This window comes from Equus przewalskii, chromosome 14 (genome assembly GCF_037783145.1).
Source record: "Equus przewalskii isolate Varuska chromosome 14, EquPr2, whole genome shotgun sequence".
NCBI lineage: Eukaryota > Metazoa > Chordata > Mammalia > Perissodactyla > Equidae > Equus > Equus przewalskii.
Genome location: NC_091844.1, coordinates 21973002 through 21986435, shown reverse-complemented (window position 1 = coordinate 21986435; position 13434 = coordinate 21973002).

Here is a 13434-nt window from a genome sequence, read left to right as displayed (position 1 = left end):
TAGAGACAGAGAAAAGGGGGAAGAGGGAGTTTCTGAAACACATATCACAGAAGAAACAACTTTAGTTTTCAGGAAAATGATGGACTTCAGATAATCACATTGACTTTTCCTCTATATTGTTACTTTAGTCACTGAAAAGACCTATTAATTCAAGAGTTGTCTGGTAAAAATAAGCTATGACTACTTTTACAAGTTACCTTTAGATAGCTCGAAGGACATAGATAATATGTCCAGAAATATGCAATAATTGCTAAGAAACATACAGGGAAATTGATTATACAGTGCTTATTCAGGGAGATTTGCAGACTAGATAGACCTACAAAAAGGAATAAAAATTTGAAATAGCAGAAAAAAAAAACTAATCACAGAATAGGTTTATATTTTATTTCCTACACATTTTATTTTCAGTGTATTTTCTTTCTTTTATATATATTTCTATAGTATTTAAGACTGCAACTTGAAATCTCATCCACATAATGACCTACACATGCTCTCATCTGTTCACCTGACCCCACTGCACACCTTCCCTTCTAAATTCTACCCCTATACTGGCTTGTGCATATACAAGCTCTCTAGTATTCTCAGTCTTTTCTTGGAACATTTCTTCAATCATCTTGCCTTAACTAGAATCTGGATCTCTTCTGATGTCATCAATTCCCCTCTCCAAAGGAGACTTCATCCTCCCACATCCAAAGTATCTCACAGTAGGGAACTGACAGTGGCTTCATTCTCATTCCTCAGTATCTCTTCTAGGTCATAAATTTCCCCTCCATTTTCTAAAATTCTTAGTTCTTTTCAAGTTTATGCCATATACCTATAACTTTCTCTTCTCAATCTCATTGCTGAAATCTACAGAAATCCTTCACTGAAATTTGTGTCTGTGTTCAGTTATTGACAACTTCGCTTGCAAAGCCCTTGTCATCCTCTTTATGTTAGCCACACAAGCCCTGGGTCATGCCATAGATTTTGTTATTAAGAAACACTGTAAATTCTCAACATAAGGATTCAAACTGGCTACAGCTTTCTATATTCCCAGCTCATCTAATGTAGGTTGACATTGAAATTCCCAGCTCATCTAATGTAGGTTGACATTGAAAGCAACCTTTGGTCTCTGTGGCAGAGGCAGTGTTTGTCAAATATCCCAAAAACCAAACTCCCTTAGAGCAAATTCAGTCCAAAGTTAAAGTATAGACAGTAAAGATAGCATGTGCGTCTTCTATCCTTTGCTTCTTCTGCTTAACTGACTTCAGAAGTCATGCATTGAGATGACAGGAGCACAAAATGGAGGAGTCTAAACCAACCAATTGCTAGATGGAATAAAATCCTCACTAACACATTTCAAACTTCTCTTGCCTGTGAAATTACCTTTTGTTGTGCTAGTCAATGAGAATTTAAGGGTTGGTTTGTTGTGGCAGCCAGCATTAATTAGCCCTACCAATACAATCCACTGACACTTATAGTCCAGTGACTTCCCTACCTTTCATGAGGTATTTAACACACTTTTGCTGCCTCTACTTCCCTTTTCATCCAGCTTGCATTTTATGACCCATACCTATATTCAGCATTTTATTAATTCACCCATCTCTCTTTGTAAATTCTCCTTCTGTCAAAACCTCAACCTGAGATGCAATAAACCAACTGCATTCTCTATTCTTGCACCCAAGCACCTGAACATCGTCTCTGTAATGTCATGATCACCTCCTTAAAAAAGTTCTTGACACTGCAAGATGTTTGATCATATTTCTTTAGTATCTTTATCCTAAAAAATATCTATTGCATACATGAACCACAATACTAAAAAAGTAATATCTCTCCCTTCTGCTTTCATTTTCAGCTAATTAATACACCTCATGCTTTATTGAGAAAATAGAAACAATTAAAAAAGGAATTCCTCCATTCTTCCACCACTGATTTTTTTAAATGTCTTACTCTTTGCATCAATCACTGTCTTCTTCTATCCACCTCTTTCTCCATCATTACAATAAAGGAAGTGTTTCTCTTTGAATAAAATGCTAATACCTTTACATATGTTCCAGATTTCATCACCTCTCATTTTCTTAATGAACCCACTATTCTCCTCAAATCTCAAATAATAAATCTATCTGAAAACATCCTAATTTATTTCATATCTCCTTCCAGCTACCGCCCTATTTCTCATTCCACATAACACTCAAACTTTCTGAAAGAAATGTTTCAACATCTGCTGTACTGACTTCCTCACCTACCATTCACTGATGGTTACTATTATACAAAACTGCTCTTAAGACATAAAAGTGACCACTATATTCCTGCATCCAATAGAACATTTTCTCTTCTCATCTTTTTAGAACTCATAGCAGCATACAATAGAGCTGCGCACTTCCGTCTTGAAACACATTGCCATGTTCCCAAATTGTCAATCTATATTTTCCCCACTAGCTCCTACTAGTCTATTCAGATGCTTGGGTTCTTCCTCATTCCATCTTTTTGCTTCATATTCTCTCTTCCCAGATGACCTCATTCATTTTCATGTCTGTGAATATCATCTATAATGCCTTAACTACCCAAAATTTCTTTCTTATTTTGACCTCTCTTTTGAGCATATTCAATTGATTGCTTGATATCTTCACTGAGATGGCTCAAAGCTTCCCAAATTGAACATTTTCAAAACAAAATTCTGGATGTTTCCCTCCAAACATTCTCCTGGATTTCTATACATCTCTGTAAGTTTTATTCTACCATAATGCTAGAAATATGTAAGTCATTATTGAAAATTCACTCTACTTCAACCCAACATTCAATGTATAACCAACTTTTTCCATTTTATATCCAAAGTATACTTCAAATTCATGTACTTCCACCCAAATCTTCACAGCTATTATCATCTCTCTCGTACTATTACAAGAACTTCTTTAGTATTGCTCCTGTTTTAATCCTCATTCTCTGGTCCCACCCACCCCAATTTCAATTCATTCTTATGCACAGCTGCTAGAGTTTTATCCTTATTTTAAATTATAAACAGGATCATGTCACATACCCTATTTAAATCATCCATTTGCTTCCCATTGCACCAAGGAAAAATTCCAAATATATTTTCGTGGACTACAAAGCCTCATGTGACCCCTACCTCGCTCTGCAGCTGTATTATCACCCTTCTCCTTTACCTACTCTGTTTCAGATGTCTTTCTTTCAGTTTTTAAAATGAATTTTCATTTTTAGAACAGTATTACATTTACATAAAAACTGAGAAGAGTATAGGAGTTCCCATAAACCCCACAGCCAGTTTCCCCTATTATTAACATCTCATATTAATGTGTTTTTTTTTTTTTTGGCTGAGGAAGATTGGCCCTGAGCTAACATCTGTTGCCAGTCTTCTATTTTGTATGTGGGATGCCACCACAGCATGGTGAGTGGTGTGTAGGTCAGCACCAGGGATCTGAACCAGTGAACCCCAGGCCCCAGAATGTGTGAATTTAACAGCTGCACCACCAGGCTAGCCCTTCTGTGACAGTTTCTTAGACTTATCTTGACTATGATGACCTTGACAAGTTTGAGGTTAGGTATTTTGTAAAATAGCCATCTGTTGGAATAAGTCTGATGTTTCGTTCATGATTAGACTTGAGATTAGGTATCTGGAGAGAAAGACCATGCAGATAAATTGCTCTTCCCATAATATTATATCAAGGGTATCTACTTTCAACATGACTCATCACTATTGATGTTGACCTTGATAGCCTGGTTAGGGTAGTGTTTGACAGGGTCCTCCATGTAAATTTACTCATATTTTTCTCACTTTCCTTACTCTTCTCTTTGGAAGGAAGTCACAATGCATAGCCCACATTTAAGGATTGAGGAGTTACGTTCCACCTCCTTTAGAGCAGAATAGGTACCTAAATTATTTGGAATCCTTCTGACTAGGAGATTTGTCTCCTTTCCTGTTTATTAAGTTATTGAATCACTTATTCATATCATGGAGACTGGGATATTTATTTCATACTTGGAGTTTTAGTCCAGTGCTACTTTATTTTCTTGGTCAAATTCCTGCAGCTTTGTCTATCGGTAACACTTTTTGTTGGCTCCAGTTTTCCTTTGATATATTCCCATTATTACGAATTTTTGTTTTTGTTTTCCTGTGCATTTTCTTACTTCTTTCTACTACAAGATGTTCCGGGTTCATCTTGTATATTTACTGTCCCTGTACTAAAATCAGCAATTTCTCCAAGGGGTCCTGGTTTCTTTTATTATAGAATATCATTACAAACCAAAACCTGGTGCTAGGTGTACTCATTGCTATTGGAATGTCATTACTTCTAGGCTCTGGCACCTGGCAGAGTATAGAAATACATGTGTGTATACTAACACATGTATATACTTATGTATGCATATCTCCAAGGCAGCCATCTGCATCTATATTAAGTTTACAATGAGTTTGTACTGATGTCTCCAATTGTAATCCATTACCACTGGATCTTTACAACCTCTTTATTTATCTGTAACTTCCCACTACAACAGTGAAAACTTGCCTACCGCCATTGCCATTCATTGACAATTTTTTATTTCTAGTATGCATGAATAAAAGCATCAGAATTGTTAACCCCCATCCCCATGGGATACAACTTTATAAACTTTGCCTTTAGTTTTACAGACTCCACTTTCCAAAGTTATTTAGGTCAGAAGCTCATTCTCCATCCATTCACGTTGTTTCATTCATTTCAATTATTTTTTCACATTCTGCATTCCACCCTGGGTTTTCCACCAAACTCCTAGATTTTTTTTAATTTGCATATATTAGGATTCATAATTTTGCTGTAAAGTTCAATGGGTTTTGACAAATATATAATATAATATATCCACAATTATAGTATCATACAAGATTATTTCACCACCCTAAACAATCCCCTGTGATTTACTGAGCCAAGCTTACTTCTCCTTCCCCCAAACCCCCGGCAACCACTGATATTTTTTATTGTCTCTATAGTTTTGCCTTTTCTATAAAGTCATATAATAGGAATTATATTGTATTTAGACTTTTCAAACTGGCTTCTTTCATTTAGCAATACACATTTAAGATTTAACCATGTCTTTTTGTGGCTTGATAGCTCATTTCTTTTTAACACTGCATGATATTCCATTGTACAGATGTAGTACAGTTATCTTATCCATTCACATATGAAGGACAACTTAATTGCTCCCATTTATTTCTGAATCTAAAGTTTTTTCTCACCTTAGTGTCCATCTGAGCTGCCTCAGATTGTTCACTTCCCACTCTGCTTGGTAATCTCTTAATATTGTTCAGGTCTCAGCTTAAATGTCATTTCTTTACAGAAGCTTTTCTTCACCTTATCAATAGTATCCCAGATAATTCTTTCTCATAATTCCTTTTTTGGAATCTTAGCAGTACTTACCACTATTTGCATGACATATTGACTCACTTTACTATTGGTAAAGTAGTTACCATGACTTTACTATTGGCAAAATCATGAGATTACATGACTATAACTTCATTCTGATTGGTTCTACTCTGTATCCCCAGTGCTTACTAATGGTTTTGCACACAGTAGATTCACAGTATGTATTTGTTGAATGAATTTGTTAGTAAACCATCTCAGTAAATTTTTATAATAACTGTGACATGATATTCTTATTCACATTTTGGGGAACAGAGAGTAAGCAAAGTTAATAGATTTGCTGAAATTTATATAGATAATAACACAACTGAGATTTAAACTTAGATATTCAAATTTGAAAGCAAATGTTCCTTCTCCTACTCTACCCGCAGTGCACATTGAATGATGCTGCAAGTAAAGGCATTACACAGATGAAGGGTAAGTATTATCCAGCTCAGAAGAAAGTTATCTTAGAAACCTACCATTTTGAGGGCATGAAGTTAGAACCTGGACCATATGGAAGTAAAAATGATCTATTCAAACTCTTACAGAACTTAATAAACTCTTCTAAGATTTTTCAAGATGTTTAATTATGAATGAATTATAGGTTAAGGGAAAAGTATTAATTTGAGTGTACAATTCATTGTCATGACTAAAACTACTTTTCAGAATATTTGAGCCTAAGAGGATGGTCATGTTGCCCCTGCATATTTTTCTCCTGGCAACTACAGTAAAAATTCATGAGTCTTTACCCACTAGAGATTGAAGATAGAGTCCCAGTGCTTTTAAAACTTTTTTTTGACTAACAGATAAAATTGAGTCTCTTCTCACTGAAGTAGAAACTGAGCCCAGAGACTCAACTACTTTCGTTGCTTTTTCTTTTCTGCATGGCATAGTTTGAAAGTCTTTCATATAGGTCTTTAAATTCATTTTAAGCAGGGAAAAACACACCCACTGAATATGTCCTAGAGTTACAAAAATGTACTACCTCCATTGTCAACAGAGTAACTCCAATCTTTCAACAATTGTCGTTAGATAGAACCGTCCAAAGTCACTGAGAATGAGGGACTAAGCAATAAAAAGATTATTTCTTAACCAATGCAGTTGCTTTATTAATTTTCAGTCATTTTTCTGTGTTAAGAATAGTTAAGGCCCATAGCAGTATTTGAGACATTTTTCCTATTGGAATTAATAAGATTAAGAAGGGTAATACAGAACCAGTACTTCACCAAATCCATTTATGTCAACTGCAGAGCCATCTTTGGGAATAAAGTTCTACTTAGTAATTTTTTGTGCTTCCTGTCATCCTTACATTCAGCATTTTTTCACTACATACTTAGAGTTTCCATGGTAGAAAATTGTGTACTTCACCGTCTTTTTTTTTTAAGCCATGGAATCATATATCAAGAAGTTAGCTGTAATAATGACAAGTAATGCTACTGTCATTATTCTTCTGCTTACGACATTCCCTTCTCCCTCTTCAACACACTCAACCTCACTGGAATAAATAGGAATAACAATACTTTGAGCAAAACGTGGAGGAGGTGAAAACACATTTAGTAGGCAACATAATATTTCTTTGTATATCATAATTATCTGAGCTTGGTTCTACTGTGCTTACTTACACTTTTGAACAAAGTCATCTTTTTATCAGAAGAAAGTGACCAAACAGAGGCTGCTTTGATTTAAGATGAAGTCTGTAGTTTGACTTAGAGACTACCTCTACATGACTCAGTTAATGTATCCAAGAATATTATTTTCCTAAGGAAATAGTGTATGCTTATTTCAGGAAAATTTTAAGAGAATTAAGTAAATATCTTAATTATTTATAATCATACAATCACACTGCCTGTATATAGTACTATTAGTATTTTGATAAATATTCATTGGGAGTTATTTGTATGATTATATTATGTATATGTGCTTACAGATAAATTTAAATATGTGCCTTACAAAAAGGGATGATATACATGTACCCCATATACAAATGACCATCATTACGTTTGCAATTAATTCTATGAAAATGCTACACTGCGTTTTATTTAATATCTATAAAGAGCTATGTAAATTTTGCCCCATTTTCCACAACTTCAAACAATACAATGATACATCTTTTAAGTGTATTATTTTCCATTATTGTCTTCAGGATAATATATTACATGTGAAATTTTTGATTCAAAAGTTGAGTGTATTTTTTTTAACATTCAGTTCTTCTGTTCAACAGTCTGGAATGAAATATTTTACTAATGTGAAATCCTGCCAGCAGGATAGGAGGTTCCCTATAAATTATAACTTTTTAAATCTTGGCCAAACTAAAAAGCAAGGCATTTACATAACCCTTATTTTTGAGTAGCATTTCAGGTGAGGTTAAATTTTCCTATAATAATTGAACATTTTTATTTCTTTTACACCATAGGCAAAGTCTGAGGAGTCAGGACATACTGGAAGGAAGACATAACTTATGCATGACCTACAATTTGTCACAAATTATCTCCCAGTATTAGGAAGAAAGCTAGTATAAGCACCTTCCTGAGTATGTGGTGAAACTGTTCCAACATAAAATAAATGGCATCTGAGACCAGGCTGGCTTTATAGATGCTGCTTACAAGATGCATTTAAGCCCTTCTGAACTGACTTACTACCAAATATATGTCCTGCTTTGTTCAGCCACTCTGGAGATATTTTCATCATTCCTTTTAAGTATATTGTAAGATACTAGATAAGAAAGTTCTCAAAATAACTTGAGCTGGAGTACTCCATTATTACTCCTGGTATGGAGATCTTTATGCTGTATAGAACATAATATTAATTGCACTGGCCAAAGGGAAGTCCATTTTTATGGTAGATCTTTAATCAGGTATTACGCTTTCTGAGAAAAGGAACAGATTTTAACATTACTGCTTTGATAGATTAGTAATTTTTGAGTTCATGCAGGAGAAAAGTATGTAATTTACTTTCCTTCTATGCTTCTTCTCAGTAATACTGCTGAATAATTAAATCCTACCCCAAACATCCAATTTATACTTCATTTTGAAGGTTAACACTCTCCAAATATTTAAAATCAACAATAAGTCTTTCATATCACAGTGATATTTCCTAGACTTATACATTCATACCAGTAAAATGGATGATCTTGCCTCCAATAAATATTCATTCAGATGTCCCTCAACTAAATGTACTTGGTCACAGTCTGATGAGTTTTAGGGCACCAACAACTTTAGATAATTTGAGACTCACAAGTTCTACAAAGTAAATGTCATTAGTATGAGAGCTTTGCTATCAGGTGCTAGATCCAGCCCTTTTTTCATCTCCTAAAATGCCTCCATTTTAAGGCATATTTTCTTAATTTGAGTACAGAATATTACACACACACAACTGTTGTGTCACATAAAAGGCTAGATTATACAACATAAATAAACATCCCCAAATAACTAATGATGTATATTTCTGACTAACACTACATGCCCAAAATGAGTTGGTTAGCATCTTGGACTGACAAAGACTCTATCTCAAAATGTGCTGTGATCATGGCTCCAACAGAGGAAATGGATTTGGCCAACGTGTTCTGGCACTGAAAGCTTCTACTAGAAAGTGGCTGTGATGGTTAATTTTTACATGCCAAAGTGGCTAGGATATGGTGCCCAGTTGTCTGATCAACACTGAGGTTTCTTGAAGAAGAAGTAATTCTGTTTCCAGATTATAACATAGAAATCCTGCTTGAGTTTTCCAGCCTAAGCCAAAGAACATTTTGAGGAGGAGTGACGTCAGCAAAATGGTCTAACAAGACGTCCCTTGTCGAATCTCCCCCTCAAAAACAACAATCTCGCATCCATCTACAGACAGAAGTGCCTTTGTAGAAGTTGTGGGATCCAGCACCACAGGCCAAGGGACTCAGGCAGAGACTCACCCACCCATGCATCAGATAAGAGGCATAAAGACATTTAATCTGACTATGGACCCTGAAGTGGCTTGTGAACTGCTTCCAGTCCTTCTCTGCTGTGGTCTGGGAGCCCCCAGGGAACACTGACTAAGTCATTATCACCCTTGCACAAAAGAGTCTTTATGGAAGTTCAGGAGTCCAGAGGAAAAGTTCCAGGATGTGGATGGAGCAAAAAGATCCAAGACTGGACACATTGGTGAGGATAGGAGGAACAGTTTGACTTTACCTGTATCACCCTTCTCTCAATATGGTACAAATCTGTACCAAGAAAGACCATCTACACCCATGATTTCTCCGTGGGCAAAAGTGAGAGCATGTGAGTAATCGCCCAGCTTCCCCAGCTGTGCAGGACACTGACAAAGAGCCCCTTTTCTTTCTTTCCCCTTCCAGAGTGAGTCATGAGCTGTACAACTAGGGACAGGGTCTAGGAAGAGATGGCTGGGAGACTAGCAGTCGGGGCTTGGAATGTATCAAAGAGACATAGATCCTACTAACTGCTTCACAGACTCCATTAGGAGGCTCATCCACAAGCCACTGGGACCCCTCACCTGTGGATCCTCCCAAGGGGCCCATGGGCACCCCCGGCACTGCACATGCCTCCTCCTTGCACTACCCTACTAGTTGGCGGACTCCCTGTCCATGGTCCTGCTGGCGGTGAGAGTGAACTTTGGTAGACAGCTAGTGAGAACATGTAGAAAGCTGGCCGAATCTGCAGGCCAAGGAGAGACTACCAACTTGAGCATTTATTTAGTTCCTCACTTGGGAAAGCAATAGGGAGGCTGTTAGCACCCAGCCTGGTGCATTATAGGACCTAGATGAGGCATATACGCTTAAGAATTCTGCCACAAGAGGAAGTAGGAAGTGTGGAGCACGTGTATCCACAGAATGTCTGAGAAAGTCTCAGAATCCCTAACTGGGATGATGGAAGGTATCTCTCTCCCAAACACAGTAAAGACTAAAGGAGGTGACTACTACTTCAAATGCAAGATACCAGTGCCTGCATCATTAACAATTCTAGTTATTCCATGGCCATGGGGTTTATTTTGATTATAGGATATGGTAACCAGCCTGTTGGATGGCTCCAGTGACCTCTTTATCTTGGTATTCACAACCTTGTTTATCCCCTCCCATCTTGTACCAGGGTTGGTAGGTGTGATATTAGCATAGGGTAGAATAAATATATGAGAATATTGTTATAATCTTACAGGTAGGGAAAGTTTTCAGAAGTCATAAACAAAACTCAGAGCAAATGGAGATTTGCTAGTCTACATATACAACCATTAACAGATGTTATGGCAAAACAAAGTTAATAAACATATTGTTTTCCATAAACAAAGAAGATCAACCCAAAATTTGAAAGAAATGTTTAAAAATATATAAAATAGAGCTAATATTCTTAACATAAAAATATCTTTGACAAATCTGTAAAGAAAAATATTTCAAATGACATATGGACTAAAAATGAACAAGTAGTTCATTGAAATAATGTCAGTAAGATAGTGTTTAGACATTAATAACCATGATTCTTCAAGTTCAGGCAACAATAATATATCATTCTTGATCCATCTGATTAAAAAATTGAAATGGTAGATAGCAGTTATGTTAGCCAAGGGAATAAGAAAATAGGTTATCCAATAACTGGCAGAATTTTTAATGACAATTTAGTAAATTATAGCAAAATAACAAACGTATCTTCCCTTTGATCCACTGATAATCTTCCTAATAACATTGTATAGGGAAAGATGTACCGATGTGAAAACAAATGTATGTACAATGATATTCATTACAAAAGGGCTTACAAGAATAAAATGTTAGAAGTAACCTAAATGTCTCTTAATAAAGGGATGCATAAAATAAATTATCTTACATGAACATTGTTGAACCCCCTGTAGCAATTAAAAAGAGTGATATATATCAATATGCAGTTACAAAAAATTATGTCTATAATAGATTTTAAGGTACATTAAAAGCAGGTTATGAATATGACATGAGAGACATAGGCAACAAAAGAAAAAATAGACAAACTGGCCTTCATCAAAATTAAAAACTTCGGTACATCAAAAGACACTATCAACAGAGTAGCAAAGCACCTCACAGAGTGGGAGAAAATATTTGCTAATCATATATCTGACAAAATTGTAATATCCAGAATATATAAAGAACTCATAAAACTCAACAATAATGACAAAAACTCCTAATTAAAAAATGCACTTGAATAGATATTTCTCCAAAGAAGATATAGAAATGTCCAATAAACACATGAAAAGATGCTCAACATCACTAATCATTGGGGAATACAAATCAACAAATCAAAACCACAAGGAGATACCAATTCACACTCATTAGGACGGCTCTTACCAAAGACAGAAAATAAAAAGTGTTGACAAGGATGTGGAGAAACTGGAACCCCCTGCTGGTGGGAATGTACAACTGTGCAGCTGCTATGCAAAACATAGCGATTACTCAAAAAATTAAAAATAGAACTACCATATAATCCAGCAATTCTACTTCTGAAAATATATCCAAATGAATTGAAATCTGAGTCTTAAAAATGTTTGTACACCCATGATCATAGCAGCACTATGCACAATAGCTAAAAGGTGCAAGCAACCCAGTGTCCTTCGATGAATGAATGAATAAATAAAATGTGGTATACGCATAGAATGGACTATTATTCAGACTTAAAAAGTAAGGAAATTTTGACACATGCTACAACATGGATGAACCATGAGGACATTGAGCTAAGTGAAACAAGCCAGTCACAGAAAGACAAATACCATATAATTCCGCTTATATGAAATACCTAGAGTAGTCAAATTCATAGAGAGAAAGGTAGAATACAGCTTGACACGGGCTGCGAAGGAGGGGAGAACGGGGAGTTTTTTAAGGGGTATAGAGTTTCAGCTTTGCAAGATGAACAAAATTTTGGAGATTAAATCCACCACCATGTGAATGTATTTAATATGCAAGTGTACACTCAAAATGATTAAGATGGCAAATTTTATGTTATGTGTATTTTCTTAAATTGACTTTATTTTTTTAGAGTAGTTTTAGTTTCACATCAAAATTGAGCATAATGGAAAGAGACTCCCGTAAACTCCTGCCTTCACAGTGCATAACCTCCCCACCATTAACGACATTCCCTGTCAGAGTGGTACATTCGTCACAATTATGAACCCACATTGACACATCATTATTATTCAAAGCCCATAGTTATTTTAGGATTCACTCTTGGTTTTGTACCTTCTATGAGCTTGGATAATTGTATAACATGTATCCAGCTTTATATTATCATATAGAGTATTTTCACTAACCTAAAAATCCACTGTGTTCTGTTTATTCATCCTTCCTCTCCCCTCCTCTCTGATTTTTATCTTATCTCCACAGTTCTTGTATTTTTCAGAATGTCATACAGTTGGAGGCATACAATATGTAGCCTTTTCAAATTGCTTCTTTCACTTGGTATTATGCATTTAAGGTTCCTCCCTGTCTATTTATTACTTGATAGCTCACTTATTCTTAGCACTAAATAATATTCCATTTTCTGGTTTTGACACAGTTTATTTATCCACTCAATTACTGGAGGACATCGTTGCTTCCAGGTTCTGGCATTATGAATAAAGCTGCTATTAACATTCATGTGCAGGTTTTTGTGTGGACATGAGTTTTCAACTCCTTTGGGTGTACAGCAAGGAGTGTGATTGCTGGATTGGATGGCAAAGTCTGTGTAGTTTTGTAAGAAATCACCACACTGTCATCCAAGTGGCTGAACCATTTCATATCCCCACCAGCACGTGTGAGAGTCCTGTTGCTCTACATCCTCATCAACATTGGGTGTTGTCAGTGTTCTGGATTTTGGCCATTCTAATAGATGTATAGAGGTATCATTGTTGGTTTAATTTGGATTTTTCTCATAATACATAATGTGGAATATCTTTTCATAAGTTTATTTGCCATCTGTACATTTTCTTCAGTGAGGGGTCTGTTAAGGTCTTGGGCTCACTTTTTAACTGGGTTGTACATTTTATTACTGTTGAGTTAAGAGTTCTTTGTATATTTTGGATAACAGTCCGTTATAAGATATATCTTTTGCAAATATTGTCTCCCAGTCTAGGCTTGTCTTTTTAT